Genomic DNA, 27,866 nt, shown 5'->3' with positions numbered 1-27,866 from the left:
GACTGATAGTATATTAAACAGTTTTATTTATTTTCGCTTCATAAAAGAGAAAATAAGCAAACCACATGCAGTAACAAACCGAGACTGGAGAGCTTCCTGAAGAAACACATAGGAGTAAAAACAGACAGGGCTCAGGAAGACATCTGAACACTGGGAGGCAGGATCCTTCCATAGTATTCTCTCACCCAGGGCTGCTTCAGGACCTGGGCCAGGCTCAGCCTCTCTGAAGGATTGTACCCAAGAAGCTCAAGATTAAGTCCTGGGCTCCTGCAGGCACTGATGAAGGAAACTTGAAATCCACCTAATGTACCAGGGGAAGAATAATAGAATCTAGCTATTCTCTTTGGGTAATCTCCTCCCTGTTTTATAAGTCTCCTCATGGCACCCTTTTGCCTATTAGTAGATACTCAGTTGTACATGCTCCATTTCCCAAAGCCCACCCACCCACTGCCTGGCTTCCTGGTGAATGTCCTCTGTGTGTGTGTGTGTGTGTGTTTTCACTGTACCTGGCAGATGCGTCTGCATGTCTCACTGGAAGTGTCCTCTCCAAGGGTGGTTTCCCCACCAGCAGCTCATAGCAGAGCACCCCAATGCACCACAGATCAACCGGCTCATTGTACCTTCTCCCCTCTATCATTTCTAGAGGAAATAGTCCAGAGTCCCGCACATTGTCTTTCTCCTAAAGCAGGACACAAAAGCGAGCACTGTGCATAAGCTCAGGAGGGATATCTTCCATGTTCAGCATCCCAGGAAATGGGAGACAAGGGACTTCTTGAAGAGTCCCCTCCTGTGCATGGCTGAGGCAGGGAGAACAGTTCACAAACACCAACTGTTAATACGGTTGAAGAATCAGAGGGTCTATAGGATGTGAGTCAGGAGGTAAAGCACTTGCAGGGGGAATTCCTGAGAACCTGAGTTCTATCCCCCAGAACTCACATAAAGCCAGGTGCATGACTATAGTCCTAGAACTCCTACAGTGAGATGGGAGGCAGAGGAGAATCAGAGAAAGTCTATAGACCTGCTAGCCAACTATGAAGAAGCAAACAGAAGACCCTGTCTCAAATAAGGTGGAAGGTGAGGGATTGTCTTGACGTCCTCTGACATGATGCCACCCCCCAAGACACAACATGACATATGTGTACCTGTATTCACCCATGAGAATAAACACAGATTTTTCTTTTTGTTTATCAGTCAGAAAATGCAGATAGATATAATAGTAGCTCATATCACTTAATTCTGGCATATGGGAATGTTCCAACAGGAAGAGCATTGTGTTTTTGAGGCTAGAATGAACCCCCAGTAGTCAGACAGTGCAGGAGTGCAGAGATGACTCAGTGCTTGAGAGTACTGGCTGTTCTTCTAAAGGACCCTGGATGGATTTTGAAGCATCCATGTGGCTGCTTACAACCATCTGATGCCCTCTTCTGGCTTCCAAGGGAACAAGGCATGAAAAATGGTACACTAGTCCTCATGCAGGCAAAACATCCATATATCAACATTAAAAGAGGAAACTAACTTGGAGAAAGTAATACTGTAAGGGAAGATACATTAAGCCCATGTTTTAAAATTACTCTGTCAAGTGTAACTTATCACCTGTAACATATCATCACAACATTGTTGTGCCAGCCTGGCCGTCTGCAGAGTCAATGAGTGAGGAAGATTTATACGTACATAATAATGCCATGTGTCTCATGGGGAAGCAAGGAAATGTGGACTCATCAACATGGAGAAATTCGGTCCTGGGATGCTTGCTAATTTTTCATGGAATCTTACTGGCAAAGGCAAACACCGATAAAGACTAGGAAAGAAAAGTAATGCTCTATTTGTGTGTGTGTGTGTGTGTGTGTGTGTGTGTACATGCCTTCAGACACACACTAACAGAGACAAAGGAGGACATTTGGTGTCTTTATTAAGCTCTCCACAGTATTGCTTTAAGGCAAAGTCTCTCACTGATCCTAACCCAGTCACTTCTGCTAGTCTGGCTGGCCAGATTCTAGTATCTGCCTGTCTCCAGTCCTCAAGGCAAGGGCTAAAGGAATCCATAGATATGGCTAGAATTTTGCAAGTTCTTTCCATCTAAAGTCAGGTTTTCCTGCTCACAAAGGAACTGCTCTTATCTACTGAGTTCATCACCCCAACCACCCAATTCGTTCAATCTGCAAGTGCATTTTAAGGTGTATATTTGAAAAGGTGCTTGTTAAACCCAAGGCCCAGTTTGTATATGAGTCTTCAATGTGAGATGAATTCACTTGGGAAATGCCTCACTAGTGTGAGGGTCCCACCCCCATCCCATCCAACCTACCTGACAGAGGGGGCATGCACAGAACATCCCAAGTCTGTGATCTTCACCTTATCACTGAGGCCCAGCAGGAGATTCTCTGGCTTGATGTCCCTGTGAATCACCTTGTTCTCATGGCAATAGGTCAAGGCATCTGACAACTCCTCTATTATCTGTGTGAACCAAAGCAATCTGGTCAGGAGAAAACTTTCAGTTTCCCTGTGAGGTAGAACAGATATTATGAATGTTATGACTGCCATGGAATCTCATTTTTAACTATAATTTTAGCCTGGGCTATCTAGGAAGATTTCCTCTATCTCAGAACAAAAAAGAGATGAAGGCTAGCAAGATGTGTTGGTGTGTAAGAGGGCTTGCTGTACAAGTCAGGTGGCCTGAGTGTCATCCCTGTAAGCCACACAAAGGTGAAACGAGTCCTCCCCAAGTTATCTCATGGAGTCTGGATGTGCATACTATGGCCTGCATGCTCCCCCATCCCACATCCTACACTTTTACTCAAAATGGTAGGTCAAGAAGAGATGGGAAGGGTATATTGGCAGCCACAATCAGTAACAGCCACCATTTAGTACTTCCTTGCTCCCAGAGCTCCCCTCACCATGGCTGTACGCTGTTGGGTCAACTTCTGGTTTCTCTGAAGCTCATTATAGAGCTCACCTCCCTGAGCATATTCCATAATTAATTACATCCAACTATCATTGTGGATGTAGTTGTACAGGCGAAGGATATTCAGTGTCTGAAGGAGGAAGGAAGGCAGAGTCAAAGTAAGCAAGACAGCACAGCAAGCAGAGACATTGTTGCCAATCATGCTAACCCAAGTTTCATTCCCAGAATCTGTATGTGGAAGGAAAGAACTAATTCGTGCAAGTTGTCCTTCAAATTTGTGCTGTGGCTCACATGTAGGCCATGTGATACTACACCCCATAACTTAAAAAAAATAAAAAATTGACTGCAGGGCAAGACTTTAATTTCAGCACCCCAAAGGCAGATGTAGACAAATCCGGGAATTCAACAGCAGCATGCCAGATCTACAGAGTGAATTCCAGGACAGCCAGGGTTATACAGAGAATCCCTGTCCCCAAATAACCAAAACTAAAACTAAAATAAGCAAACAAACACATAAGTAGGTATAAAATAAAATCGATTACCTTTGAGGCAGTCTCACTGTGTAATCCTGACTGTCCTGGAACTCACCAGGTACCATCAGGTGGGCCTCGAACCCAGTGATCTACATGCCTCTGCATCCCAGGGGTTCAGGGCAAAGCAATGGCTTTCTAAAAAAGAGGATGTGTATCACCTGAGGAGCAAAACTGGAGGTTGACCTCTGACATGCACATGGGTATATACTTGAAACTGGTGTTTCCAAAACTAGGAGAGAGGTCAGGGCAGCAAGAGGGAAGCAAGGGCTGGAAAAGGGCAGCTCTGAGTTCCACATAAACCACACTTACTGTGGGTGTGCCTGGATCTCTACTTCCCTGTGAAGTTGCTACTCCAGTCCCTCCTTCTCTATCTCAGACTTGAAGAGGACCTTCAGGGCCACAATGAAATGATTTTCCTTGAGCCAAGCCAGGTACACATGGCCAAATTTCTCCCTTCCTAGGGAACATCTGATTTCAAAGTCATTGCTGGTGAAATGCTTCCTAAACAGATGGAAGAGACGGCCTCATCTCAGAGACTATAAAGAGTTAGGGGTTCACAACCGCTCCCCTTCCTCATTTACTAAGCAGTGGTATTCCATACAGAAAACAGCATTTTGGGTGCATTAGCCAGTGCTCCTCCTGACCAGCTCGCTCTTCACCTGAGTACCATTTCCTTTCCTCTAGAAACTTTGTCATAGCACTCAATGGTTGAGGTACTGGGCTTCATCTCTCCAGTGGCTAAGGAAAGAGAGATGAAAAATATAGGGTCTGTAGCTACATTCTAAGGGTGGGTTCTTTGGAAGAGAGATGGGAATAGAAACAGGGTGGCAAGACAAAACAGACATGGCTTCTGGTTTAAATCTCAACTTTTAATGCATCTCTCCCAAGATAAAAAGGCAGGCCAAGCCCCTCTCCCCAGACTCCAGGCTGAGTTGGGGGGGGGGGAAGTCCTTGCTCAGGCAGCTGGGTGGGTCACTGCTTAATTCAGGAATTCTTAGACCTGGAGGAACAATGAACTTCACCTTCACTCTGAGCACTCCACCCTAGGTGGAGCAGGATCCTAACTGCAGGGGATTCCTTGGTCAACAAAGGCTAGAAGTTCACCTTGAGCAATGCGCCCTTCACTTAGAGCACTCCACCCTAGGATAGATAGATATTCCTGCTGTAACCTACTTCCCTATTATACCCCAAGGTCAGATTCCTGCCTAAAGCCCTTGTCCTTTGCCAAATTCAAGTTCCTGCCCTGTGACATGACACCCTAATATGGCTCTGTACAGAAAAAATGGTCATGGTGCTGCTCAGTAGCAATGCTAGTCTGTGGGAGGTAGACACAGGAGGCAGGAGTTCAAAGTCACCCTGCACTCCATAGCAAATTTGAAGCCCACTTAGTCCAAAAGTGACCCACCTTATCAGGGACTGGGGAGGATGGGAGGGGTAGGGGTATAGGAGGAGGGGAAAGAGAGTCAAGAATGTTGTAGGGGAGGACATGGAACAGAAAGGAAAAAGGGAGAAGGAGAAAAGGCAATGCAGGAGAGGGAGAGATAGAGAGACAGCCCAGAAAAAGAAGACAGAGGGGTTGAGAGAGGAGAGGATACAGAGGAGAGGAGAGAAGAGGGAGAGGAGAGGGAGAGAGGGAGAAGGAGGGTTGGGCAGGGAGAGAGAAGGCTGAAGCCTTCAGTACTTGAGTGGGCATGGACACACACACACACACACACACACTCACATCCCGACTTGGACCCCAGTGGTCTCTAACTGTCCCCATCCTGCTGCCTTGTCCTCCTGCTTGCAAGGATATCACATACATGCCACCACCTTGGGGTCAGACCTGGTTCTCTTATCTCTAACTTGTGTGTGAAGCCCAGGCCAAAGGTGGTGACTCTCTTCCCTGAACTCTAAGGAGGTGAGGGCAAGTTGAAGTCCTGCTAGTTTATTAGATCCTGGGAAAGGGAAGGTGGGTAACTCTCTGACTGTGGCCTCTGCAACCACTGGGAATGTCTCACACACCCCAGGACACTAGTGACCCACGCACTGGTAATCCACTAGCACAACTGCACTCAAGCAGTTTCCAGATCTCATTTTGGTGTTGTCTAGTAGATCCCAGCTGATAACCAGTGGTTATCTTTCTGAAGTCATAGGCGTGCCCAGTAGGCCTGCCTGAGAAGTTTGAGCTTCTCCTAGGCTGCTTGCCTGGGATGGTGGGGGCGGGGCAGAAGAGCCTAGTCTGACCTGCCAGTCAGAAGTGGAGGCAGGTGCTTCCAGGCAACACCTTCCTGGTTCATTGTTGTAGCTGGGAGACTTGAGTGGTACTTGCATCCAGTTCTGCGTGCGGCCTCTGTGTGCTGTGAAGGGAGTTCAGGCACACTTTGAACCCGTGATATGGTGAGTGTATGGCAGCTGCTTCCAATTGGGAAGGGGCAGGCGATTGAACCTCAGGAGCATGTCCTCCCTGGGGCTGGGTGGGAACCGCAGCTAAACATGAGCACCTGTGAGGTTGTTCATGGTCTTAGCTGCTCCCTGAGCCTGGAAGTGGCCTCTGAATAACGTTGCTCTGGGGCTGCATCTGCTCAAGGATTTGTAACATGGGCTTGCGTGTTCCAACATTCTTGGCAAGATGGCAAACACAGAAATACCTGTTTCTACAGTATCTTCTACAATTTTTGCACTTTGTTTTAACATTTTGATGTAAGACATATTTGGAGCTAAGATGTGAGAAAGTTGTAAACGTTACCTCTTGCCGTGGGTAGCAGTCCAATATTAAGCTGTACAGCACTGTTTTAGACTCCTCCGAGTTTATCCCATTGTGTAAAACCTTCTGTTGACTTTATACAAGTCGTACTCTTCTCCTCCAGGAAGCAGTATAAAAGATGATACTCTTAAGAAGCTTACTTGGCATGAGATATAGCTGGTGCTGCAACTCCCCACCCCAACTTTTGTCCTTTCTACTTTTCTGGTCCTTTTCATCCTTTGGAATCTTCCCTTAGGACTGTGTCACGGTTTCAGGTCTCTGGTGTACTTAAGAAACACTTCTGTGGACGTCCTTGCTGTGTAAATCTCCCCTCTGTCTAAGTGGCTACACTTGCAGTCTTCTGCCTCTATTTAAATGGTTCAAAGTGTAACCTGGAGGATGAACATAAGAGAGACTTAAGGATGATGGCAGCTGTGGACTGCAAGGTGTGTTCTAGGCTGGCTCCTCTTTCTTTGAGCATTACCCAGTGCTGGATGCATGCTTTTACTAAAGAGATATTTCTCTTTATTTTTAAATTGTTTTGTTTACTTACATTCCAAATGTCTCCATTCTCAGTCTCCTTTCTAAACTTCTTCACTGCATCCCTCTCCTTTGCCTCTGAGATGGTGCTCCCCCTCCCTTACCCACCCCCAATCCAGCCTAGACTCCCCTAATCCTATCCCTCTTCCCTGGGGCACCAAGTCTCTCCAGGATTAGGCTCATCCTCTCCCAGTGAGGATAGACAAGGTAGTCCACTCCTACTCATGTGTCAGAGTTCCAGACCAGTCCATGTGTTCTTAAAGAGATATTTCTTAATTCATGTTTTCCTTGTGTGTAGAGGGCTCTCCCTGGGAAGGCCTGTGAATTCTAGAACAGCTGTATCCTCAGCCTTTTAAGAAAAGGTTTCTGAGGCTTGCTGTGTTGTCTCAGGTGGCCTTGATTCCAGTCTTGCTCCCCAGGGCAATGGTCTTGCTTTCCTCTTCATTAAACTTTCTAAATTACTACATTAAAGGAACCACAATAGAGTGTTAAAATGAACCTATTTGCTTCCAGTTCTTGGCTAGTATGAGTAAGGCTGCTCTGAACCCTGTGGAGCACGTGTCCTTTGTGATATGGTGGAACATATTTTGGGTACATGCCCTGGAATGATATAACGGGTCTTAAGATAGAACTACTCCCAGTTATCTGAGGAACCTCCAGATTGAATTCCAGAGTGGTTGTACAAGTATGCAGTCCTTCCAGCGAAGAAGGAGTGTTCACCTTTCTCAGTGTCATTAGCAGCATGTGCTGTCCCTTGAGTTTTCAATTTTAGCCATTCTGATTCATGCAATGTGGAATCTCAGAGTCATTGTCATTTGCATTTACCTGATGACAAATGATGTTGAACATTTCTTTAAGTGCTACTTGTCATTTGAGATTTCTGTGTTGAGAATTCTATTTAGCTCTATATCCCATTTTTTAATTTTTTTTTTTTTGGCATCTAACTTGTATTCTTTATAAAGTTTTGATATTACCCCCTTATCGGTTGTAGGGTTAGTGAAGATCTTTTCTCAATTTGTTGCCTGCTGTTTTGTCCTAGTGTCAGTGTCCTTTGCCTTACTGAAGCTTTTCATTTTCAAGAGGTCCCCTTTATCAACTGTTGATCTTAAAGCCTGAGTCACAGGTGTTCTATTCAAGAAATTCTGTGCTGTGCCAATTCGTTCAAGGGCTTTACCCACTTTGCTTCTATTACATTCAGTATATCTGGTTTTATGTTGATGTCCGGGATCCATCTTGTGCAGGGTGATAATTACAATCAATTTGATTCTTCTATATGTACACTGCCAGTTTGACCAGCACCATTTGTTGAAGATGCTTTTTTTCCCTACTGTATGGTTCTTGCTTCATTTTTAAAAAATGTTTTTCTCTTTATTTTTTGTTTATGAGTACAGTGTCACTCTCTCTTCAGAAACACTAGAAGAGGACATCAGATCCCACTGCAGATGGTTATGAGCCACCTTGTGGTTGTGGGGATTTTAACTCAGGACCTCTGGAAGAAAAGTCAGCTTTTAACCAGTGTCATCTCTCCAGCGCTGGTTTTTGCTTCTTTGTCAAAGATCAAGTGTCCATACATGTGTGGGTTCCTTTTAGCATCTCTGATTGTATTCAATTGATCTGTTTGTCTGTCTCTGTACCAATAACGTTAGGGTTTTATCACTATTGCTATGTAGTACAGCTTGAGGTAAGGGATCCTGATTCCTTCAGGATTGTTTTGATATTCCTGGGAGTTTTTCTTCTTCCATATGAAGTTGAGAATTGCACTTTCAATGTCTTAGAAAGTTCTGTTGGAATTTTTGAGGAGAATTGCATTGAATTTGTAGATTAGCTTTGGTTCCTTTGCCATATTAAGTACTTTTTTTTTTTTTGGTTGTCTATTTTTCAAAACTGGTTTTCATTGTGAGGATATGGTGGTCTTGGAACTTTTTCCATCTACCAGGATGGCCTTGACCTCAGAGAGTTCTGTCTGTCTCTGCCCTTCCAAATAATGGGATTCAAAGCATATGTCATCACCACCTGGCTGATGATACTTTTTAAATTTCATGTTCTTTAATGTGTCACTGCCCCAATATGGTATTTATCTATTCTGGAATGTTTCCCAGTCTTTAAGAAATTCATTCCTGGGGTCTGGAGAGATGACTCAGTGGTTAAGACTACTGACTGGTCCTCTGAATGTCCTAAGTTCAAATCCCAGCAACTACATGGTGGCTCACAACGATCTGTAATGAGATCTGACACCCTCTTCTGGAGTGTCTGTAGACAGCTACAGTGTACTCACATATAATAAATAAATAAATAAATAAATAAATAATATATAAAATAAATCTTGAAAAAAAAGAATTTCATTCCTTCTTTAAAGTGCTTTAATATTAGATTTACATTAGAAGAACCCTTTCTGAACCTTGGGCTTTCCTCATGCTTGTAATTATGAATTTTGTATACCTCATACCTGCCTCTGTGGCCCAAGGACTTGAAGACTGCCCTGCAGCTCTTTCAGGTTTGGCCCTTACCAGTCAGTGAGGTGGAAAAGAGACCAGTGCATGAGTGTCCCCTAACTTCCATGGCTTTTAATTGATATTTAAAATGAAAAGGGATTGAAGTTAGAATTGAGTTCACTGACCAACTCTGTTGCACAGAAAGGAATGAGGAGGGAGGAGGAGAACTTTCATGTTTGACAATATTTGGTTGTCATTAGCAAGGAGTAATCAGGTAATCAAATTTTAATGATCACTACAGTCCTAAGTGGCAATTTTTTCGATTTCATAGCCCAGGACAATCAAAAATCTGGATATGGAACTGAACTTTTTTCTAGAAACCAAAATTCTGTAGTTGCACTAAGTTAACTAATACAGAAGATAAGAACAGACTGGTGTGGCTCTTCCCAACAGGAATGTTGTTATTCCTGCCTGAAAAAGCGCAATCAGGGAGAATACATGTGAGGATTATATAGTGTACTCTAGGTATTTATGTCTAGTCCCTAGAGAATATTGAACCACAAGGTCTGTCTCAGCTTTAAAATGATGTTTGAGATTTTAATTAAATCATTTCTACTTTGTCATTCCTCCTTACTGTTAAGCAAAACTCTGGGACTAATTACCTACTTAACAAGTCAAAGTGGACCTGGCTGTCAGGTTCTCCCAGCATCCCTCAGTGTCTTCCTGTTAGAAGATATGCCTGTCATTCCCCAATCCCCAACAGAGTGATTGGGATGCCCTTCCCTGTGCAGCTCTTCCTGATGAAATTGAGTCATTTTGGTTACCTGGTCCTTTTCCTCTACCATTTCCCTCCTTTCCCTTTGGTCGGTTTCTCTTCTCTCCCAGCCCTCTGCAGCAGCTGCAGGAAGCCATGATGGAGACCAGAAGAGATGCCATGTTCAGTTGTGTTGACCTTGTCCCCACACCAGGAAGAACAGGTTGCTGACCTGTCCTAGTCCAATGTGCTAAGGAGTGGAGTATGCTGTGAGCCAGATTGTGGTTCTGATGGTACATGGTGGTAACCTGGCAAAGGCTCCTGGCCCCTGAGCCTCACTGAGTGTGGATTCTCTAGGGAGGAGGAACTTTAACACTGGAAAGGTGTGGTGCTTATAATATCACTGTCCAGTGTACACACAGAGGCATTGGTTTTGGTATACAGTGGGAAGACAGACTGGAAACTCAAAGGTCTAGTTTCTAGAAGTTCTGAACTTTGCCTTCCCCATTCAGTTTGGTGTGATAAATTTTCCAAATAGTCAAGAAACTGGTAGAGAGAAGATGATGGAGATCCTCCTTCAGCAACATTTAATTAGAATCCTTTTAACTTTTCTTGACCACCAGCCACAGGGATGTGATTCATGGAAATTCAACTCCAGCATATAAAAGGAGTTTGGGTTTACAGAGTTCTTTCAGGAGTGCCTGGTGTTGTGAAGGTGGACATGTCAGACTCCACATCCATGTGCCAGGAAGCAGACACTGAATTGCCCTACAACATTATTTTGTGTGTGGGCCTCAAGTGGGACTGGGACTTCCTGAATCCAAATGCAGTCGTGAGGGTCTGCAGAGGCAATCATAGCTTCCCTTTCTGATCACTTTCATTTCCAAAGATCACAGAGTCACCCAGGAATAACTTGTGGGCAAGGTCACTTAGCACCACTCCCTGTGGACTCTGTCTCCTCTCTGGAGGCTACCAGGCCTCAGGGGACAGTATTTAGCATTACAATATAAACAGCTTGCTATGGGGTGATGAACTAGTAAGTGTTTCTCCCCCATTTGAGATTCCACTGTTGAGAATTCTCTGTTTAGATCTGCACCCCCCTTTTTTTTTATTTTGGTTTTTTCGAGACAGGGTTTCTCTGTATAGCCCTGGCTGTCCTGGAACTCACTCTGTAGACCAGGCTGGCCTCAAACTCAGAAATCCCCCTGCCTCTGCCTCCCATAGTGCTGGGATTACAGGTGTGCACCACAACCACCTGGCTCTGTACCCCATTTTTTTTCAATACAGGGTTTCTCTGTGTAGCCCTGGCTGTCCTGGAACTCACTCAGTAGACTGGACTGGCCTCAAACTCAGAAATCTGCCTGCCTCTGTCTCCAAGAGTGCTAGGATTACAGGCGTGTTCTGCCACCACTGCCTGGCCTTCTGTACCCCATTTTTAATTGAAGTTTTTGTTTGTTTGTTTATTTAAACATCTAGTTTCTTGAGGTCTTTATATATTTTGTATATAAGGCCTCTATTAGTTGTGGAATTGGTACAAATCTTTCCTCATTTCTTAGCCTGTCTCTTTGTCCAGTTGACAGTGTTTTTTTTTTTTTTTTTTTTTTTTTTTTTTTTTTTTTTTTTGCATTAAAGAGGCTCTTTATTCCTGTTTATTAGTTGTTGATATTAGCACCTACAATATTTGTGTTATGTTCAGAAGGTTGTCTCCCATGCCAGTGAATTCAGAGCTGATCACTACATTTTGATCTATCAGTTTCAGTGTGTCTGCTTTTATTTTGAAGTCTTTGATCTACTTGGACTTGAGTGATGAATGTGGATCTATTTCCATTTTTCTACAATGCAGACATACTGTTTAAGGAACACCATTGTTTGAAGGTACTGTCTTCTTTCCCTCATGCATTTCTAGATTCCTTATCAAAAATCAGGTTTCCAGATGTGGTTGGAATTGTGTCTGGGTCTGCATTTGATAAGTTTGATCTAAGTGTCTCTTTTTATGTCAGAACCATGCCGTTCTTTTAATGTGTAGGATTGTTTTAGCTATCATGGATATTTTAATATTATTCAAGTCACCGAGAATCATTCTTTCCAGGTTTGTAAAGAATTTTATTGGAATTTGGATGGGGATTGTGCTGAATGTATGCATTAGTTTTGTTGGGATGACCATTTTTGTGTGTGGTATAATCCTTGTGATCCATGAACATGAGAGATCTTTTTTTATTTTTAAAGATTTATTTTATTTATGTGAGTACACTGTAGCTGTTTCCAGACACACATACTATCATACCATCAACCAGTTAGGAGACTTTGATTTCTTCTTTTCCGAATTATCTCCTATTGATCTTTTCCCTCTATCTTTCTGCTCTAGTTAGAACCTCAAGTACTATATTGAATAGATATGGAAAGATTGGATACCCCGGTGTCTTGTTCCTGAGTATAGTGAAATTTCTTCCAGCTTCTCTCAATTTTATTTATGGTAGCTTAAGGCTTGCTATAATTTTCCTTCATTATACTTAGATATGTCTCTTGTATCCCTATTCTCACCAGGACTTTTCTCATCAGTTACTGTTGGATTTTGTTAAAGGCTAGTTCTGTGTCTAATGAGTTTTTCAGTCACTTTATTCATGTAGTTGATTTCATTTTTTTTTATTTTTATTTTTATGTTGATCCATTTCCTCCTCACTCGGGTGACATCTTCACATCATGGTTACTAATTTTCTTGATGGGTTTTTTGATTCAGTTTACAAGGATTTCATTGAGTATTTTTGCATTTATGTTCATGAGGGAAATTGGCTTGTAATATGCTTTTTTTGTGGAGTTTTTATGTATGTTGTGTATGAGGCTTTTGGGTAATGTTCCTTCTGTTTTTATTTTGTAAAATACTTTGAGCAGTAATGGCATAGTATTCTTCTAGAATTATACCTGTCTTCTCAAGAGAGACTGTGTTTTTCTTTGAAAGTCTGATTGAAAACTGCAGCAAAAAATATCCAGCCCTAGGGTTTTTCTTATTTTTATTTTATTTATTTATTTTGTCGAGACAGGGTTTCTTTGTTTAGTCCTGGCTGTCCTGGAACTGACTCTGTAGACCAGGCTGTCCTCGAACTCAGAAATCTGCCTGCCTCTGCCTTCCAAGTGCTGGGATGTTTCTGATATTCTTAATCTGCAAATTCTCTTTTAGTTAGTTTGGATTCGAGTTGCCACTTTTTTTTTAAATTTTGTCTCAAAGAATGAACATATCTACCCCACCCCTCCTTTGTAATGTTTGCATTTAGTGCTATGAACTGTCCTCTTATCACAACTTTCTTTGTGTCCTGTAAGTTCGGATATGTCCTTTATTCATTTTCATTGAATTCTAGAAGTACTTAATTTCTTCCTTTATCACTGTGTGACACACTTGCTATTCAATACAAAGTTCTTCAGTTTCGATGAGATTGTTAGAGATCTGTCATTTCTGTAGTTGATGATGTGAAGATTTAATCCATGGTGGTCTGATAGCATGAAGCTGGGTATTTCAATTTCCTGGTGTCTTTGGAGGCTTGCTCTGTATTTGAATGTGTCCTTAATTTTAAAGAAAGTTCCATAAATTGCTGGGAGGAGCATATATTTTTTTTTGTGTTTGGGTGTAATGTGCTGTAAATACCAGTTAGGTCCATTTGGCTTTTAAATGACAGTTAGCTCGAGTTGTTCTCTGTTTAGTTTTTGTCTCCAGGACCTGTCCATTGGTGAGAATGAGACTGAAGTCTCCTACTATAAATGCATGAGGGTCAGTGTGTAATTTAAGCTGCAAAGGTGTTTCTTTTACAATAGTAGCTACTCTCATTTTGGGGGCTCACATGTTATGAGTTGAAATGTTTTCTTGGTGGATTTTTTTTTTATTAGTTTATTGTGCTTTTTTTACCTCTTTGAGTTAATTTTGGTTTTATTTCTAATTTTTTTTTAAGATATTAAAATGGCTATACCAGCTTGTATCTTAGGTCTCTTTGTCTGGAATATCTTTTTTTCCAACATTTTATCTTAAGGTAATGTCTGTTCTTAATGTTGAACCGTGTTTCTTGTATGCAGTAGAAGGATGCATGGTGTTTTACCATCCATTCTGTTAGCCTGGCTCTTTTATACTGGGGAAATTGAGGCCATTGTTAGTGAGAAATATCAATGAATAGTGATTACTAATTCTTTTTTCTTTTGGGGGGTGTTGAGACAGGGTTTCTCTGTGTAGCCCTGGCTGTCTTGGAACTCATTCTGTAAACCAGGCTGACCTTGAACTCAGAAATCCTCTTGCCTCTACCTCCCAAGAGCTGTGATTAAAGGTGTGCATCACCACTGCCTGGCATGATTACTAATTCTTGTATTTTGTTTTTGTTGGCAGTGGTGTTTGTGTGTACTTTTGGTTTTGCTGATAATGTGAGTTACTTATTTCCTGTGTTTTCTTGTGTGTAGGTAACCTCCTTGTGTTGGATTTTTCCTTCTGTCACCTTCCTTAGGTCTGTATTCTTAGATATGTATCATTTCAATATGTTATTTTTTTTCCATTTATGGTGATTGAAATTTTCTAGGTTTAGTAATCAGGGCTGGCTTCTATGGTTTCATTGAATCTGTTTCCAAGCCCTTCTGGCTTTATAGTCTCTCTTGAGAAGACAGGTGTAATTCTAGAGGACAGAGATATAATATTCTCTGTTTTATATGGTTAGTGTTTGATTATTACACAGCAAGGGGACTTTCTTTTGTGGTCCAGTCTATTTGGTATTCTGTATGCTTCTTGATATCTCTTTTAGGTTCAAGAATATTTTTATGGTTATGTTAAAAATACTTTCTATACATTTGTGCTGGAATCCTTCATCTATTCCTGCTATTCATGATATTTGTCTTCTCACAATACTCAAAAGTTCATAGATATTTTGTGGTAAACATTTTTTTGGGTTTACATTATTTTGATTTTTTCTGTGATTTTGTTTTATTAGATATTTGCTTCATTTAAATTTCAAATGGCATCCCCTTTCCTTGTTACTTCTGAAAATCCCCTCTCCCATCCCCCCTCCCTCTGCTTACCCTTCTTCCCATGATTTCCCAATTTGCATTCCATTTTTCTGGATAATTCAGCCTTCACAGGACCAAGGGCCTCTCCTCTCATTGATATCTGAAATGGTTATGTTCTGCTACATATGTAGCTGGAGCCGTGGGACCCTCAATGTATATGCTTTGGTTGGTGTTTTAGTCCCTGGGAGCTCTGGTAGTACTAGTTGGTACATATTATTGTTCCTCCTGCAGGGCTGCACACCTCTTCAGCTCCTTAGGTCCTCTCTCCAACTGCTCCATTGCGGACCCTCTGCTCAGTCTATTGGTTGGCCATGGTTGTTTTGATCCATCTTCCAATAATGATCAAAGTATCCACACATTGGTCTTCCTTCATCTTCAGCTTCATGTGTTCTGTGAGTTGTATCTTGTCTATTCTGAGCTCTTAGCCTAATATCCACCTTTTAGTGAGTGCACATGTGTCCTTTTGTGATTGGGTTACCTCACTCAGGATGCTATTTTCTAGCTCCATCCATTTGCCTAAGAATTTCATGAATTCATTGTTTTTAATAGCTGAGTAGTACTCCATTGTGTAAATATACCACATGTCCTGTATCCCTTCCTCTGTTGAAGGACATCTGGGTTCTTTTCAGCTTCTGGCTTTTATAAATAACGCACAGGTCTGTGCTTTCCCCTTTTGCTCGCCGATAATCTTCACGCACAGCTCACACATACCACATGCATTCTCCCTTCACTCACACACACACACACACACACACACACACACATACACACTCTCCATACACACTTCACATTCTCTCTCACATTCTCTCCACTCACCATGTGCACACCTTACTTGCTCTCCACTCCTCCTCATGTGCTCTCTCAATTTTTTCTTTCTTTTTTTTTATTTTAGCATTAATTTATTATGTCCACAGTAACTTTGGTATATACAAGCTTTTTTTTATTAGATATATTTTTTTATTTACATTTCAAATGATTTCCCCTTTTCTGGCTCCCCACTCCCCGAAGGTCCCTTAAGCCCTCTTCCCTCCCGCATTCCCCCATCCACCCCTTCCCACTTCCCTGTCCTGGTAATCTCCTATACTGCTGCACTGAGTCTTTCCAGAACCAGGGGCCACTCCTCCGTTCTTCTGGACATCATTTAATATGTGGATTATGTCTAGGGTATTCCAAGTTTCTAGGCTAATAACCACTTATCAGTGAGTGCATACCATGATTGATCTTTTGAGACTGGGTTACGTCACGTAGTATGATGTTCTCCAGCTCCATCCATTTGTCTAAGAATTTCATGAATTCGTTGTTTCTAATGGCTGAATAGTACTCCATTGTGTATATATACCACATTTTTTGTATCCATTCCTCCATTGAGGGACACCTGGGTTCTTTCCAGCTTCTGGCTATTTATTACAAATAAGGCATCTATGAAGCTAGTGGAGCATGTGTCCTTATTGCATGCCTGGGAATCCCCTGGGTATATGCCCAGGAGTGGTATAGCAGGGTCCTCTGGAAGTGTCATAGCCAGATTTCTGAGGAAACACCAGATTAATTTCCTAAGTGGTTGTACCATCTTGCAATCCCACCGGCAGTGGAGGAGTGTTCCTCTTTCTCCACATCCTTGCCAACACCTGCTGTCTCCTGAGTTTTTAACCTTAGCCATTCTGACTGGTCTCACTTTTTTCTTGCCCCAGTCTTTTGTTGATACTTCAAAAGCAACTAGAAAAAATTATGTGTTGTATAATCATTGACAAATCAAATGCAAAAGAATAACCACATTCCACAAAGAATCAAGAATTATAATTGTTCCCAAAGTTTCTAGCTATTTCCAGGCAATAATAATAACAATAATAATGATAATAATAGAAAACTTATCACTATTTAACTTTATCTTTTGACTTATTATACTTCAGAGCCGAGAATTCCTAGGGCATCTACCTGCATTTTCCTGTGATGCTCTAATGATAAGTGACATGGGTAAAGCTGCCAGGCAGTGGCCAGAAAGAATCAAGTTGAGCCTTGATTCTTCCACTAGCTATCTGCTTCGGCACATTACACACAGTGCCTCTCCTAAGAGTCACCATGTTTCCACTTAGTTTTACCAGTATATTACTTTGTGCATTCTATACTTGCTTATCCAGGAACCACTCTTAAATGTTGTGCAAAACTTACTTCATAACTTCAATAGCTTTTTCCTTTCTCCGGGTGCCAATGTGGACTTTAATTCATTTTCTAATCATTTCTTCAAACTTTCTTTGCAAGTCCAACATTCATCAGGAACTACCATTATGCACTTATTGCATTGTTTCCAAGATGAGAGCATACAGCATACACCTGGGCCATTAGGACTGTGTTGTACTGTGCCCCTATGTCTCAATTCTTAATTGTTTAAGAATCATTACATCAAGGAACATCTAGTTTAACAGAATTCACCAGAGAGAAGGAGAAAGAAATAAGAAAGTCAGATATAATAGAATAATTATGCACACAAAGGCCAACTAAAAAGTCATGCACAAATGAAATCTATACAGCCATTTTTCGGGGGTGGGGGGGAACGGTTTTTGAAAAGATCTGCTGTGAGCTAAGGAGATGTCTCCATCCTGGCCTACTACAGTCCCTTAGATGGCTGGTCCCCTGGAGAGATGTGTCTCCTGCTTCTCAGGGTCCCAGGTGCCATCCTTTTCTATAAGGAGCTGCTGTGGGCTTCGGAGTTGTCTCCATGCCTTCCTGCTGCTGGCAGTTCCTGTCAAGGTATGCTGTCTCCAGCACCTCCTTAAATCTGTATGATGCTTTTCACGCGCTATGTAAAATATAATATCTGGATCCCCATCTTAACATGAAGTTCCATGCTTGTATTTTTGCTTTGTAGTCATTTAAAGTGCACTAAATGCATACAAATTAAAACAGGAACATTTCTTATGACCCTAAATACCTAACAAGGCAATGTCAATAAGGAAGTCATTCATACCACTTCCATTTTGTGTCCTTTTATCCACTGAGTTTAATCCTGTGTTATATATGCAATTATATCTAAAATCATACAAAAATGGCATGGTATATCGCTTGTAATACACAGGACACTCTGTGTCAACACAAGATGTATTCACTTACCTTGACCAAAGCAAAGATCCCTGGAGTATGGTGCCACACCAACCCCAGTAGAATCTGTGTGACAAGTTACACAGACTAAGGTGAAAACTTCAAAAGGAGGCCTCTTGGAACCTGTTTTCAATCTCTTGCCTAGAACAAAATATCGAGCTGTAGTTCTCATGGCAATTTATTTGTTTTATCCTCTTTTATTCTTTTTTTCTTATTTATGAGATGTTTCTGATAGCCTATGCTAAGATCTTAAGCAAGAATAATTGGTAAGAAACAATCCCTTGAGATGAGGTCACTAGCCATGACCTTATCTTTGGGAAAACCAGTGCTTTACTTCATAAATCATTTACAAAATTGCATAATAGTATAATGTTAGATAAAAACGTTTCCAGCAATAAAATTTCATATGACTGCAGTGTGTCATTGGAAGTGGGCTTTGGTATATGGTAAAGAAAGCCTTAAATAAAAAGAATAAAATAATTTACATTTACACTTTGAAGATATAGAAGCAGTCAGATACTAGATATTAAACAATAACTGACCAGAAAGATTTATTAACTTGTTCTTGGACATTTTCTGCTAGCCTTGGATGCTTTTTATTGTGCCAAATAATAATCATGTTACCTGTTCTATCCGTGATTTTCAGAAGTTGTAATACTTGTATAATTTTGTATTTTATTGTGCCAAATGCCTATGATGATATCTATTCTATTTGACTGCTTCCTGAACACATCTTCTCAGAGTTGTAATACTTGTTTCTTTATGCATAAAGACCCTTGCTTGAGAACTGCAAAATATATTTAGAGTCAAACTGCCTCTGTGTTTGTTTTCTGTTAGTCATCATTTAATCCTTTGAGAACCCTTGTCCCAGGGATCCTCATACCCGACTTGGGTGGTCGGTGGCAGTGTGGACCTAGAGGACCCCCCAAGTATAGAAACTGGGAAGTCTGAATGAAGCACAGGCACAGACACACTACTGAAAACTAGGCAAGTTCAGTCCTGCAATGGGTGAGGTAAGCTCTCCAGTTAAAAGAGTTGCTGAGAATTTATTGTAGAATAGTGTCCTCAACTCGTATTCTAAGATGTATATGAGAGGACTTTGTATTAATTCATGTGAATTATGGTTATTTGAAACCTCAAATACCAATATAAAGTTGATTTTCTGTTCCTCTGTGCATCTGTTTCTGCATGCCGTTGTGCCAGTGTTAAGTAATTCTGCTGGTATCCTTACAGAACAGCTTGAAGTGAAGAAATATAGGCTATTGAACGTTTTTTATAAATGAATTATATCAAATTTTGGTGCATCTATATTTATAATAGTAATGTCAACTTGATGATTATTACATTGAGTAGGATAAAAATTCCCTCTTTATCTTCTGATCAAGTTTAGATAAAGTCCACTTTGTTAGATATTAGGACAAAAACACTGTTTCCATGTCGCACTGAGTGGTGTACATACATCATCCTATCACTTTATGATGATATCTATCTTTACTGTCTTTAAAGTTGAGTTCCTTGTAGAGCCTAGAAAGAATGATTTTTGATTCCTAATCCAAATACTTGATGTGTTTCATTTTGTTGGAGAACTGAGACCATTAAGACCTTTTTTTTTCTTTCCAAGACAGGGTTTCTTTGTGTAGCCCTGGCTTTCCTGGAACTCACTTTGTAGACCAGGCTGGCCTTGAACTCAGAAATCCACCTGCCTGTCTACAGTTGAACTTTTAAAAGTCCTCATTTATTTCAAAAATTTCAACACTTTAAAGATTTAGTGTTTCTTTAATATATCCATTCTTTAACTATGGGCTCCTCAAAAATCAAAACAAAGTTACATACTTTCTTCTTCCAAGAAGGCAGAACCATTTCCTTATGGATATCCAGGCAAAAATATTGAATAAAATTCTTTCCAACCTAATCCAAGAACACATCAAAACTATCATTCACCACGATTATGTAGGCTTCATCCCAAGGATACAGGGATGGTTCAATATACAGAAATCCATTAATGTAGTCCATTACATAAACAAACTTAAAGAAAAAATAAACACATGATCATTTCATTGGATGCTGGGAAAGCACTTGACAAAATCCAACACACATTCATAATAAAAGTCTTGTAATAAAAGTCTTGGAAATATCAGGAATTCAAGGCCCATACCTAAACATAGTAAAAGCAATATACAGCAAACCAATAGCCAACATCAAATTAAATGGAGAGAAACTTGAAACAATCCTAGTGAAATCAGGGAATTGACAAGACTGTCCACTCTCTTCTTTCCTGTTCAATATCGTACCGGAAGTCCTAGCCAGAGCAATTAGAGAACAAAAGGAGGTCAAAGGGATACAAATTGGAAAGGAAGAATTCAAAGTATCACTATTTGCAGATGATATGATAGTGACCCTAAAAATTGTACCAAAGAACTCCTAAAGTTGATAAACACGGAAAGAATTTAAGACAGTCATTTTGGTGAATTTAGGTAAGGTCTGCCTCTATAGCAAAAGTTATATGAAGTTTACCAGCACAGATCAAAAAGGTTACTGGGTCATTAAGAAAATCCACTTCTAACCTTTTAGATTGAATGCAGGATTGAATTTACTTTCTTTACTGAGTGCAGGCCTCTGTCTATTTAGAATTTGTGGCTTCCCTGGTGATCTGTGAGTACAGGGACCTTTGTGTCCCAACAACATGGTGTTCTTCATTACAGAATGGAGCTCTTTTGCAAGTGGGAGAAGTAGTCTCAACCAAAGATGTGTTCCCTACATGGTTATCCCAAAATACAACATGTTCCGTGAATTCATATAAATGCACCCAACAGAAATGGAGACAGAAAATTATATTAACATATTTGAGCAGACTTATTTACACATATATAACAAGAAAGGAACAAATTGGCAGTGTAGAATTTAGGAAGGGCTAGAGAGAGTGTACAAGATAGCAGAAAGTGATACAACATATTTAATTAAAATATATAAAAATAGGCCAGGCAGAGGTGGCGCATGCCATCAAACCCATCACATGGAAGGCAGAGACAGGCAGATTTCTGAATTCAAGGCCAGCCTGGTCTACAGAGTGAGTTCCAGGACAGCCAGGGCTACACAGAGAAACCTTGTCTCAAAAAAACAAACAAAACAAAACAAAACAAAACAAAAAAACCCAAAACAAACCCCATGCCACTAAAAAACAAAGAGATCCATTCTATGAGTTCTGTTCATTCAAATACCTTTATTAATAAAGCTGTTTCCCCCCCTTCCCACTGAGTAAGATGTGCTGGCTAACAATACTGTGCCATGGTTTGTCATCTATTTCCTGTAGAGAGCCTTACTGGGGTGCCATGCCACCTGGTCTAGGACAGGTAAGTAAGCTCAAGCAGGAATCTGATGATAGGGAAGTGAAGTTTAGGCAGGAATGTGATTTTAGGCTATAATAGGGAAGTAGGTTAAGGCAGGAATTTTATAGGGAGAAATGAAAGAAGCAGGCTTTAGGCAAGATTTTGGACTTGGTCAAGGAAGGAGTCTCAGGTATTTTGGCCATTTTGACAAGCCCTTGGAAACTACTGTCATGGGACTTTGATTATTGCCTTGACTATTGTGTGTTTACTGTCTTGTGTGTTCCTCATTGTACTACTATTGCTCTTAACACCTGCATTTAATTAAAATGGCATAAAAGTGGATTGGAAATTATTAAACCCGCTTTCAGTCTCAGAATTGACTGTGGTCATGCTTCAATGTTGTCTCATTGTCTTTTTTCTTTTTAATCCCCCCTCCTGTACTGGAGAACCTGTTGACTGACTGAGTGGGCTTGGTCAATTTCCTGCTTTTCTCACAGGGTTGTGTAAAGTCTTATAATTTCCAGGGGAAAAGCAACTGCAATATAACTGACCTAACCTGAATCAACAGAACAAAAATCTTAGTGTTTCCTGAAAATCTCTCTTTAATGGTTACTACTCTGGGCACTCTTCCCCTATGGGCTGGAATGTTTATTTCACTGTAGGTTGAATAATGGGCCCTGTAAGCTATCAGCCTTGATTCCAGGAGCAAGAAGGGGGAGTGCTGGAAGAGAGAAGGGTATGGTATCGGTGGACAGGCACAAGTGCTTCTGAAATGCAAATCTCTCCAGAGCTGGAAAAGGTCTAGCTCTGGAAAGGAAGCCTGGTACAGGAACCACCTTGCCTTGTCCCTTCAGTGCACTCTCACCCTACTTCTCTGGAAAAGGGATGGCCCTAGACCAGAAGCATGGGCCAGGGATCACTGTGCTCTGTCCCTTGATCACACTCTAAGTTAAGGGAGGTGCTTATGTCACTCAAGTCTTGCTGGCCAATCAGGGCCTCCAGTCTGAAGTGGAGGCGGGTGTTTCCGGGCACCATGTTGGAGTTTCAGTGCTGCAGCTGAGGAGTCTTGAGCACTTGTTGTGTCCTGCTCTGTGTGCTGCTGTGAGGAGCTGTGAGGGGCATTCAGATGAGCTGTGAACCCCCGATATGGTGAGTATATGGCAGCTGCTTCCAATGGGAAAGGGCAGGCGATTGAACATCTGGAGCGAGTGTGGCGAGCCCTCCCTGCGGCTGGGTGGGAACCGCAGCTAAACTTGAGCACCTGTGAGGTTGTTTGTAGTCTCAGCAGAAACCTGAGCATGGAGGTGACCTCTGAATAACTTTGCTTTGGGGCTGCATCTGTGCAAGGATTTGGAGCATGGGCTTGTGTGTTCAAACATTCTTGCCAAGATGGCAAACACGGAAATGCGTGTTTCTACAGTATCTTCTATAATTTTTGCACTTTGTTTTAACATTTTGACCTAAGACATATCTGGAGTTAATATGAAAGAGTTGTAAATGTCACCTCTCGTCTTGGGTAGCAGCCCAATATTGAGCTTTGCAGCACTGTTTCAGACTCCTCCGAGTTTATCCTATTGTGTAATTGTGTCTACTGACTTCATACAGGTTGTCTCCTTTTCCGTCAGGAGATAGTATAAAAGCTGATATTCTTGTTAAGATACTCACTTGTCATAAGATAGGGCTAGCGTGAGACTGCTCCATCCCAACGTTTGTACTTTGTACATTCTACTTTGCCACACCAACTCTAGTAGACTCTGTGGGACATGTTCCACAGACTGATAGGAACACTTCTATAGAATCAGGCCTCCTGGAACCAGTTGTAAACTCTTGGCCGCAGCAAAATATGGAGCCATAGTTTTCATGGCAATTTATCTGTTTTATCTTTTTTTCTATTATTTTTCTTACTTATATGGTGTTCCTGATAGCCTAGGCAAAGATCTGAAGCAAGAATAATGGGTAAGTAACCACATCTCCCGTCCAGGAAAACCAGCGTTTGACCTTATAAATCATTTACAAAATTATATATAATAGTATTATGATAGATAAAAACGTTCCTAACCATGACTTTTCATGTGGCTGCATGTGTGTCTTAGGAAGTGGGCTTTGGTTTTTTTTTGATTTTTTTGTATTTTTGTTTTTTTTTTTTTTTTTTTTTTTTTTTGAGACAGTGTTTCTCTGTGTAGCCCTGGCTGTCCTGGAACTCACTCTGTAGACCAGGATGGCCTCGAACTCAGAAATCCACCTGCCTGTGCCTCCCAGAGTGCTGGGATTACAGGCGTGCGCCACCACCACCTGGCTGGTATATTTTTTTAAGAAATCCTTAAATATTAAAATAGTTTAAATGTATGCATTGAAAATTTACAATAAATTAGGTACTTGATGTTAAACAATAACTGACCAGAAAAAATTATTAACTTGTTCTTGGACATTTGCCACTAGCCTTGGCTGATATTTATTGTGCCAAATGATAATGATGTTTCCTGTTCTATCTGTGATTGCTTCACTGAACATATTTTTTCAGAAGTTGTTATACTGAGATGATTTTTCTTTTGTTGTGACAAATGACTATGATGATATCTGTTCTATTTGACTGCTTCACTGTACACATCTTCTCAGAGTTGTAACACTTGTTTCTTTATGCATAAAAATCTTTGCTTGAGAACTGCAAAATACATTCAGAGTTATCTGCCTCTCTGTTTTCTGTTTGTCACCATCGAATCCTTTCACATTTAGCCTTCAAAGACCCTCGTCCCAGGGACCCCATACCTGACTGGGGTGGTCTGTGGTACTACTTTTCTAGTCCTTTTCCTTCTTTGGGATCTTCTACTTAGGACTGTGTTACTGCCTCAGGTCTCTGGCATACTTAAGAAATACTTCTGGGAATATCTTTGCTGTGTAAATTTCCCCTCTGCTATACTTGCAGTCTTCTCTCCTTATTTAATCTGTTCAAAGTGTAACATAAAAGAGATTGTGGCATCTGTGGACTGCAAAATCTCTTCTAGGCTGGCTCCTCTTTGAGCATTAACCAGTGCTTGAAGCATACTTCTATTTAACAGATATTTCTTTTCTTTTTAAAAATTTTAAAATTGTTTTATTCACATTCCAATTATTGCTCCCATTCCTGTCCTTTTTCTAAAAGTCTTTACTCCATCTCCCTCTCCTTTGCCTCTTAGATGGTGCCCTCATCCTCCCCTACCCCACTCCCACTCTTATCTCTCCTCCCTTAACCTTCCCCCTCTGTCTTCCCTGGGGCATGAAGTCTCCCCAGGATTAGGCTCCACCTCTCCCAGTGAGGCCTGACTAGGCAGTCCTTTCCTGCATATGTGCTAGGGCCCTCCAACCAGTCCATGTTTATTTAAAGAGATATTTCTAAATTAATGTTCTTATTGTGTGTAGTGATTTCTCCCTGGGAAGGCATATGAATTCTAGAACAGCTACATCCTCAGCCTTTTAGGAAAAGGTTTCTGAGATATGCTATGCTGACTCAAATGGCCTTGATCCCCAGTATTGCTCCCCAGGGCAATGGCCTTGCTTTCCTCTTCCTTGAACTTTCTAACTTCCTATGTTAAGGTGCTGTAGTTTGGGCTCGATAGCTGCCTCTGTGGTTAAGTGCACTGACTGCTCTTTCAGACATCCTGAGTTCAATTCCTAGCAACCACATGGTAGCTCACAATCATCTGCAATATGATCTTTTTTTTTTTTTTTTTTTTAGTTTTTTTTTTTTTTTTTTAGTTTTTTGGATTTGTTTTTTTCCAAAACAGGGTTTCTCTGTATAGCCCTGGCTGTCCTGGAACTCACTCTGTAAACCAGGCTGGCCTCGAACTCAGAAATCCACCTTTTTCTGCCTCCCTGAGTGCTGGGATTACCGGCATGCACTACCACTGCCCAGCTGCAATATGATCTGATGACCTCTTCTCTGTGTGTCTGAAGACAACTACAGTGTACTCATATACATAAAATAAATAAATCAAAAAAAAAGGAGCTGTAGCTCAATAGCTTTTTTTTTTTTTTTTTTTTTTTTGATACAGGGTTTCTCTGTATAGCCCTGGCTGTCCAGGAACTCACTCTGTAGACCAGGCTGGCCTTGAACTCAGAAATCCACCTGCCTCTGCCTCCCAGAGTGCTGGGACTACAGGTGTGTGCTTCCACTGCCCAGTATCAATAGCATTTTAAAGTGAACCATTTTGCTTCCAGTTTCTGGCTATTATGAATAAGACTGGTCTGAACATAGTGGGGCATACATACTTGTGATATGGTGGAACATCTTTTGGGTATATGCCCAGGAGTGGTATAACTGGGTCTTGAGATAGAACTGTAAGACCCCCCAACACTTGGTCTGTGGTACTTACATCAAGATGCCCCCAAGTGAAACATGGAGATGCAGGTCTATGCAAAAGAAGAGGTTTACTTTCAGTCACTCTGGGATCTACCTTCAGAGTTCTCTCAAGCAAGAGACCAGAGGCAACCCAGATTCTAACTTAAAAACATCTTTTATACATTTTTAGATGGCAGATTACAATATCTGTAACTAGGCACTTGGTGATGGGCGGTTAGGCTTACCTTTTGGTTGACTGACTGGGCTGATATCTGATCATCCTGGGAGCCTGCCTACCTTTTCCCAGAGGGCCCAGGTATCAAGAATACCTTGAGGGAAAGTCACTTAGTGTGATTTGCTGTAGACTCTCCTCTCTGGGGGACAGCCTGGCCTTTGGGTCAATATTTAGCTTTACAATACAAAAGCATCAAACCAAGTCACTATATCACAGTAGTTTTGATTTACATTTCCCTAATGGCTATGGGTGTTGAAATTGTCTTTAAGTGTTTCTCAGCCATTTGAGATTCCCCTGGTGAGAATTCTGTTTAGATCTTCAACCTACTTTTAATTGAAGTTTTTGTTTGTTTGTTTGTTTGTTTAAACGTCTAGTTTCTTGAAGTCTTTATATATTGTGTATATTAGACCTCTGTCATTTGTGGAGTTGGTAAAACTCTTTCCTGGTTCCTTAGGCTGTCTCTGTGCAATTGACTGTGATTTTCGCCTCAAAGAAGCTCTTTAGGTTCATGAGGTCCCATTTATCAGTTGTTGGTATTAGCACCTGCAATGTTGGTGTTCTATTCAGAAGGTTGTCTTCCATGTCAGCATATTCAGAGCTGTTTGCTCCTTCTGATCTATCTGTTTCAGTGTGTCTGCTGTTATTTTGAGGGCTTTGATCCACTTGGACTTGAGTGATGAATGTGGATTTATTTTTACTTTTCGACATGCAGACCTATAGTTTAAGGAACACCATTTTTCAGAAGTACTGTCTTCTTTCCTGTGTATATTTCTGGATTCCTTATTAAAAATCAGGTTTGCATATGTGGTCGGAATTATGTCTTGGGTTCCACTTGATACCTTTGATCAAAGTGTCTCTCTCTTGTTTGTCAGTACTATGTAGTTCTTTTTTTATTTTGTAAGATTTATTTATTTATTTATTTATTTATTTATTTATTTATTTATTATATGTGAGTACACTGTAGCTGTCTACAGACACACAGTTAGAGGGTGTCAGGTCTCATTATGGATGGTTTTGAGCCATCATGTGGTTGCTGGGATTTGAATTCAGGACCTTTGGAAAAGCAGTGAGTGTTCTTAACAGCTGAGCCATCTCACCAGCCCTATGCAATTCTTTTAATGCACAGGATTGTTTGGCTATTGTGGATATTTTGATATTCTTCATGTGGCTGAGAATTGTGCTTTCCAGGTTTGTAAACAATTTCACTGGACTTTGGAATAGTATTGTGTTGAATGTATGAATTGGTTTTGTTAGGAGGACCATTTTTTCTGTATTACAATCCTAGTGATCCATGAACAAGAGAGATCTTTATTCATTCTCATAACTTCAATTTCTTTCTTAAAAGATTTGAGGTTTGCATCATTAAGGTTTTTTGAGATTGAGATTTTTCTTGCTTTTTTAAAAATACTTACTCAACCATAATCTATATTATTTCCAGTTATTTTTAAGCATGTTTCCCCAATTTCTTTTGCAGTCTATGCATCATTTTTACCTAGGTTTTTTTTTTTTTAACTTAATCTATCCAGCCACTTCCCTAAAGATGTTTTATCAGCTGTACGAATTTAATAATGGAAAACTTGAGGTCACTTATGTATACTATCATACCATCTACCAATTAGGAAACTTTCCAAATTATATCCTGTTGATATTTTTCTTTTGTCTTCTTGCTCCAGTTAGAATAGCAAGTATACTATTGAATAGATACTGAGAGATTTGGAAGCCTTGTTTTGTTCCTTATTATAGTAAAATGTGTTTGAGTCTCTCTCCATTTCATTTGATGTTAGCTAAAGGCTTGCTATACATTTCCTTTACCACATTTAGATATGTCTCTTGTATCCGTAAACTTTCTAGAACTTTTATCATCAATTACTGTTGGATTTTGTTAAAGGCTATTTCATTGTCTAATAAGTTTTTTCTCTCTATTTATATAGTGGATTACATCTTTAGATTTTGTGTGTGTGTGTGTGTTGATCCATCTCTTCA

General features: G+C 40.7%; 1 protein-coding gene and 1 pseudogene across 7 annotated transcripts in view; one reads left to right on the top strand and one right to left on the bottom strand.

Annotated features, from left to right (window-relative positions):
* Positions 1-27,866, top strand: part of LOC127670429 (zinc finger protein 431-like) — a 296,871-nt gene that overhangs the window by 243,938 nt on the left and 25,067 nt on the right. The gene's annotated exons all lie outside the window — the stretch shown is intronic.
* Positions 132-5,538, bottom strand: LOC127670490 (aurora kinase C-like; annotated as a pseudogene).

Source organism: Apodemus sylvaticus, chromosome 1 (assembly GCF_947179515.1).
Source record: "Apodemus sylvaticus chromosome 1, mApoSyl1.1, whole genome shotgun sequence".
In the NCBI taxonomy this organism is placed as follows: Eukaryota; Metazoa; Chordata; class Mammalia; order Rodentia; family Muridae; genus Apodemus; species Apodemus sylvaticus.
The sequence above is the reverse complement of the archived record's forward strand: the minus strand, read 5'-3'. Positions and strand labels throughout refer to the sequence as shown.